Source organism: Otolemur garnettii, unplaced genomic scaffold (genome assembly GCF_000181295.1).
Source record: "Otolemur garnettii isolate 467f Iridium unplaced genomic scaffold, OtoGar3 scaffold00011, whole genome shotgun sequence".
Lineage (NCBI taxonomy): Eukaryota > Metazoa > Chordata > Mammalia > Primates > Galagidae > Otolemur > Otolemur garnettii.
The window spans coordinates 14,836,404-14,842,733 of record NW_003852406.1 but is presented as its reverse complement, the minus strand read 5'-3'; the positions used below and the strand labels follow the sequence as shown (position 1 = coordinate 14,842,733).

The 6,330-nt window shown below is 41.1% G+C and overlaps 1 protein-coding gene across 1 annotated transcript in view; it reads right to left on the bottom strand.

Moving 5' to 3' along the window:
• Positions 1-5,639, bottom strand: part of TLN2 (talin 2) — a 251,014-nt gene extending 245,375 nt beyond the window's left edge. Inside the window, exon 1 of the mRNA XM_012801797.2 lies at positions 5,601-5,639. The gene's annotated coding sequence lies outside the window, so the exon portion shown is untranslated. The remainder of the gene's footprint in view (positions 1-5,600) is intronic.
• Positions 5,640-6,330: the final 691 nt, after the last annotated feature.

Sequence of the window (6,330 nt, the reverse complement as noted above, 5' to 3'; positions counted from 1 at the left end):
TTTTTTTTTTTTGCAGTGAGAACACTTAAATGTATTCCTAGTGATTTTCAGAAAGACATTATTATTCATTATAGTTGCCATGCTGTGTGATAAGATCTCTTGAACTTATTCCTCCGATCAACTGAAATTTTGTGCCCTTTGACCAAAATACACGCCCCACCCCAGCCCCTGGTAAACAGCATTCTACTCTCTACCTTCAGGAGTTCAACTTTTTCAGATTCCACATATAATTTAGAATGTACAATATCTGTCTTTCTGTGCCTGTTATTTCAATTAATCACGTTCTCCAGAGTAATCCACGTTGTTGCCAATGTTAGGCTTTCCTTCTTTAAGGCAGAATAGTGTTCCACAGTGTATATATACCACTTCCTTTTAAACCAGCGGTTCTCAACCTGTGGGTCGCAACCCCTTTGTAACAATGAAAATACATCCTGCATATTAGTTAGTTACATTATGAGTCATAACAGTAGCAAGATTATAGTTATGAAGTAGCAACGAAAATAAGTTTATGGTGGGGTCACCATAGCATGAGCAACTAACTGTATTAAAGGGTCACAGCATTAGGAGGCATTAGGAAGGCTGAGAATCACTGTAAATCATCCATCCATTCATGGACACCTAAGTTGACTCCATATTTTGGCTACTACAAATAATGCTTCAGTGAACACAGGAGTGCAGGTATCTCTTTGACGTTTCCTTTGGATATATATACCTAGGGTTGGTAGTTCTGGGTCATATGGTAGTTTTTTTTGTTTTTGTTTTTTTCTGAGACAGAGCCTCACTCTGCGCCCTAATGACATGGCTCACAGCAACCTCAAACTCCTGGGCTCAAGTGATCCCCTTGCCTCAGCCCCCCGAGTAACTGAGGCATCTGCCACAACACTCAGCTACATTTTTCTATTTTTAGTAGAGATGGGGTCTCACACTTCCTCAGGCTGGTCTCAAAACTTCTAAGCTCAAGTGATCCACCTGCCTTGGCCGCCCAGAGTGCTAGGATTACAGCTGTGAGCCACTGCCCCTGACCCAGTATTTCTATTTTTAATTTTTTGAGGAACCTCCATCCTGTTGTCCATAATGGCTGTACTGATTTACCTTTCCCCCCAGGAGTATGCAAGGGTTCTCTTTTCTCCACATCCTTTCCAATATTCGATATCTTTTTGTCTGTTTTATAATACCCATTCTAATAGGCATGAGGTGATATCGCATTGTGGTTTTAATTTTCACTTCTCCAATTAGTGAAGTGATTAGGGGCATTTTTTTTATATACCTGTTAGCCACTTGTATATCTTCTTTCGAGAAATATCTGTTGAGGTCCTTTGCTCATTTTTAAATCAGGTTGTTTTCTTGCTATTAGTTGGAATTCCTTAAATATTTTACATGTTAGGGCCTTATCAAAGATATGTGCTGCAAATCTTTTCTTTCATTCTGTGGGTTCTCTCTTCACTCTGTTGACTGTCTCCTGGGCTGTGCAGAAGCTTTTAGTTTGATGTCATCCTATGTGCCTGTGATTTGGGGTTCACAAAACCATTGCCTAGACAATGCCATGGTGCTTTTCTCCTATCTTTTTTCTTTTAGTAGTTTTATAGTTTTATATCTTACATCTAAGTGTTTAATCAATTTTGATATTTATATATAAAGTTAGATAAGAGTCCAGTTTCCTGTTTCTTTGTGGGATATCCAGCTGTCCCAGACCCATTTATTGAAGAAACTGTCTTCAATCAACCATCCCCAGACCCATTTATTGACGAAATCTCATTGTGTGTTCTTGGCATCTTTGTCAAAAATCAATTGATGATAACTGTTTGGATTTATTTCCGTGCGCTATTCTATTCCATTGGTCTCTGCATCTGTTTTTATGCTGTTACTGTGCTGATTTGATTACTATAACTCTGTAGTGTATTTTGAATCCAGATAGTCTGATACCTCCAGCTTCATTCTTTTTCCTCAAGATTGCCTTGGCTATTCAGAGTCTTTTGTGATTCCTTACATGTGGTTCCTATTTTTAGCCATTAGCATACATGAGCTGGCCTCATACAGTATATTTATCTTAATCTTAATAAAGTCATGTTTAAACACTGTGAACGCACTAGTTATTTTACACATTTGGCAAGTTGTCCAACTCTGATTTGTTGTAAACAGAATAGAATGGCTTTGATGACCATTTTAGAGCTTCAAAATAGGGGATTTCACAACTGAAAAAGAAGACTGATTATTTTTAAAGGTTCAGCTTTTTACAGGAGAATACTCGAATGCAGGCAAACAGACTCTAGAGTCGCTGAATCCACAAAATCCAATCAATTCTTTGAAAGGGCTCAAATCTTGAGTTCTCCAGGAGGGCTTTCGACCTGGGAAAGAAATTAACTGATGAACATAATTAGCAAAAAAAACTCAAGGAAACAGCACATCCTAATATCCCACGGATTAGTAAGTTTAATTATGAAGAACAGCCTGGAAATTGTTGCTGTTGTTGTTCTGCAAATTTACTAAGCACCAACAGCAAAGTAAGGACCTGAGCACAGGCCCAGAAACCCTGGGCAAGCCGATGCTAATTAGGGCTCTCAGTCACTGGGGAGCCTGCAGGTGGGAGCCAAGCGATGGTGCCTGAAGTCATCAAGAAGCAGAATCCAAAGAAATCAGCTAATGGAGGATGGCAGGAAGACCAAAGTGCATAACGGATTTCATATTTAATGAAGCAAAGGAAGCACAGGGATGACTTATCTTCACTGACATCATAGCCCTTAAGTGACTGGTACAGAATGACAAACAGCTCTAGAGATCTTGCTTTGAATTCTTTAGATTCAATATGCTGCCTAAATAGCAGTGGGAACTAAAAATTCTCAGAGAGCCAAAACCAATGTTTTTCATTGAAGACAGATTTCAAAATACTTTTCTCACTGGCCTTTGGGGAACATGCAGATAAGTTCAGACACTGATTGTCAAATCCAGTCATTATGTAAAATGCTAAACAAATCATTTATCATTCTCCCACCCCATCTATCAATCTCTCTTGTTTTCTCTCTCTCTCTTTCTCTCTCTCTCTCTCACACACACACACACACACCCCTCTCAAATTCTCAACTGCTCATCCCTAAGAGATCTCATCCAGAAATGTCCTGGCCTTCTGAAAGGCTCCAGAACGTGACTAATTGGATACATTGTTCATTCATTAAATTTTATTCAGACTTGACTTGTCCAGATCCCTTAAAACGATCCTCCTTCCTCTGGTTTATGTCAGAATAGAAGCTCCTGATAGCATTTACTCGTGACTTTATATACTTTCAGCAATTTCAGGTAATCGTTCACATTCCTCTACATCAATACAAATGTTTCCATTGTGGTGGTTGTTTGATATACCTTGTTCCCAAAAAGGGCAGAGAATAAATATTTGTAGGGTAGAGACAATCCAGTTGAAGGACACCAACCTGGCAGTACACCAAGAGTTGGGCTGACAGAACAGAAAACAACCAAGCCAGTCTGTCAAATTTCATTTATGTTTCCCAGGAAATAGGAATGTTAAAACAAATGAAATCCAGAAATCACTGAGGGTGGCATTCCGAAGGGCCGACCCATGTGTTCTAATCCATGCAGACAACACATGACTTCTTAGGACTCCCAGCAGCAGCCAGGACTGCACAGGATCCTCAGAAAAGGTGGTACTGCTGCTCCTTCCTTATGTTATTTTGCTGTGCCAGTGATTCAGTCCATTCTTCCCCTTGTCCTCCACCTGCTCTATTGCTCACACACATCCCCACAGCCCAAGGAGAATTAAATGGAAAGCAGAGGTTTCCAATCTTGAAAGACGATAGCATAAAAATCCACCTGGAACACTCCTTTTACATCTGAAATCCTGGGCAAGGCACAGATCTGATGTGTTTCCTGTCCACTATGCCCTAGGCTCTTCAGCCAGAGCAGATCACCTAGCACCCTCTGTGGGTCCCCAAAGGACAACAGCCACCCACGGTGTCCCAGGTGATCCTCCTCTGGAGCATTATGGCTTTTCCTTATGCAGAGGAACTGATCTCACCGTCCTTAGAGTTGCACCTCCACCTCTACCCGGCCTTCAGCTCCTTACACTTGGGGTTCATGCTGGCCTCCCCCCAGCCTGGCTCCACTGAGCCTCACCCCTGGCTCCAGCATCTCCACATTCAAGGCAGGTACTCCCCTGTCATACACCACCTGGCCAGAGGCTGCCCCACAAGGTGGCAGGGGACCAATCTGTACCCTTCTCTCAGGCTACTATAAAACACTGCCAAGTTTTCCTTTGCACCTTGACTACAGAGTGACTCACAGCTAAACTTAATGTTCACATAAATGGGTCATTTTTACTTGGAGTTCCCAACACAACAGTCCCTCCCCTTCTGTTTGACCTCTGACCCCTCTAGCTCAACCATGCTAGCTGTATACCACATTTTCTATAAATAAATGGCATATAAGTAAAGAACTGTTCTTTCCCTGCTTCAGAGGGATGATACAGTTTTAGGGGCAGAAGAGCCCTTAGCAGTCACGTACCACAGTATTTCCCAAACACTAGTTATTGGACCAATTCTGGTTAGTCTATGGCTAACAATCACTGCTCTGAGGAAGAGATGGGAAATGAAGGGCCTATTGAAAATATTAAATATGGGCTAAAGATAAATTTATGACATTCCTATTCTCTTAGTATTAAAACACTTCTTCTCTACTGAAATTATTTTACTAGATGGTAGTTATTCTTTGAAAATAAATCCTTTATTATAATATTTAAAATTCCAAACGCAAAATACCAATAACTGTATAAAATATACACACAGTGAACCCCACATTCACCTTTCCAGCTTTAATCATCAACTTTGTTTAGCAAAAAAAGTTTTAAAAATTGGTCCCCAAATTGTTTTTCCTATGTCACAAAAGCTAAAAGGACGACACCAGGCCAAACCACAAATTTTACAGATGAAACTAAGGGATTAATTCACCTGTCCCCAGTTGTGTAGCGGTCAGGAACAGAACTGAGATCTGTGGGTGTGCCACGATGCCGCTTTGAAAAGTAAGAATATAAACCAATTGCTTTAACCTCGTCAGACTTCAATCTAGGTACATTCAAGAGCTGCAGGAAAGCCCTGCATTTCTGCCCAAGAAACTTCATACACATGAAGCATACAGTCCCATCCAGGACAACCAAAGGGGGAATTCCATCTGTAACCAAAGTTTACCATATCTCATGCTAGAGCAATTGTCTCACAACCCTGGAGGGCTCCAGAAATCACTACCCAGTTTCAGTTCAAAGACTACTGGAAATTTCTGTAGTAATTCCTTAAGCGCCAGGTAAGGAATTCCCCAAAAGATTTATAACGAGAGGGTTCAGTCAGATCAAGAGCCAGCTATTGTTTCCCCTCTTCTAGGCCCCTACCGTCACCCCACCAAACTACCAGGTGTAGGGGAGAGAGAAAATCAGACAGCAACAGGAATACTAGGACCGGGTACCGTATACACTTGCCTCGCAGAACCACAGTGAAGAGTAAATGAGATGGCATAAGGGACAATGTTTTAACATGTTATGCAACTAACCAATGGGAGGTTGGAGGGTGGCCAATTGATAAAAATATCTCTTTTCAAAGACTCACCTTACACTTTATGTAAACAGTCAATTTCCCTGAAGAGATCCTTAAGTATACGAGAACCTCCAGCAGCAATACCTAAAACGATAATAAACATCGTCAGACTCAAGTAATATCTGGGGGAGGGGGGATTCCAAGGTCTCTATTTTGTCATTTCCCTCACACTAAGCAAGAAAGGAAACAACTCAGGAAACAATGAATTTCCACCACCACACATGGGCTGGGAGTTTTCTTTACCGACAGGGAATTGAGGTCCCAAGACACTTATTTTGAAGACCCAAATTATGTTACTGTTGGCCAAGAGACAAAACACATTCTTTTCTTCCCTGTGGTAGGAATGCTTTAATGGCTTTGAATTTAAACAAAAAACAAATACATCCACCCCCCTCTTGGGCCCCTCCCCTAAATGTCTAAAACAGACATCACAGGCACTGCACTCGGATTCTTTTTTAAATTAGTTTACACGAACCGCTCATGTCGTTGGCTTCTTTCTCTGCTTAGTTCCTCTAAAACATCTGTGAGGTGGTCTCTTCTTGCTTCACTACTATTCCCTCGGGGCCCTGAGTTTTATGAGGTATTGGGAACTTGCTTCATGGAGACCCCATTTGAAGCAAAGAAGCATCATAATCAATTGTAGAAATCAACAAAACTACCCAGCCACAGTTAATGAAGCTGGAGTCTGAGTGAGAACATACGTAGGTATCCCGAAACAGACTATAAACATCTGGATGTAGAA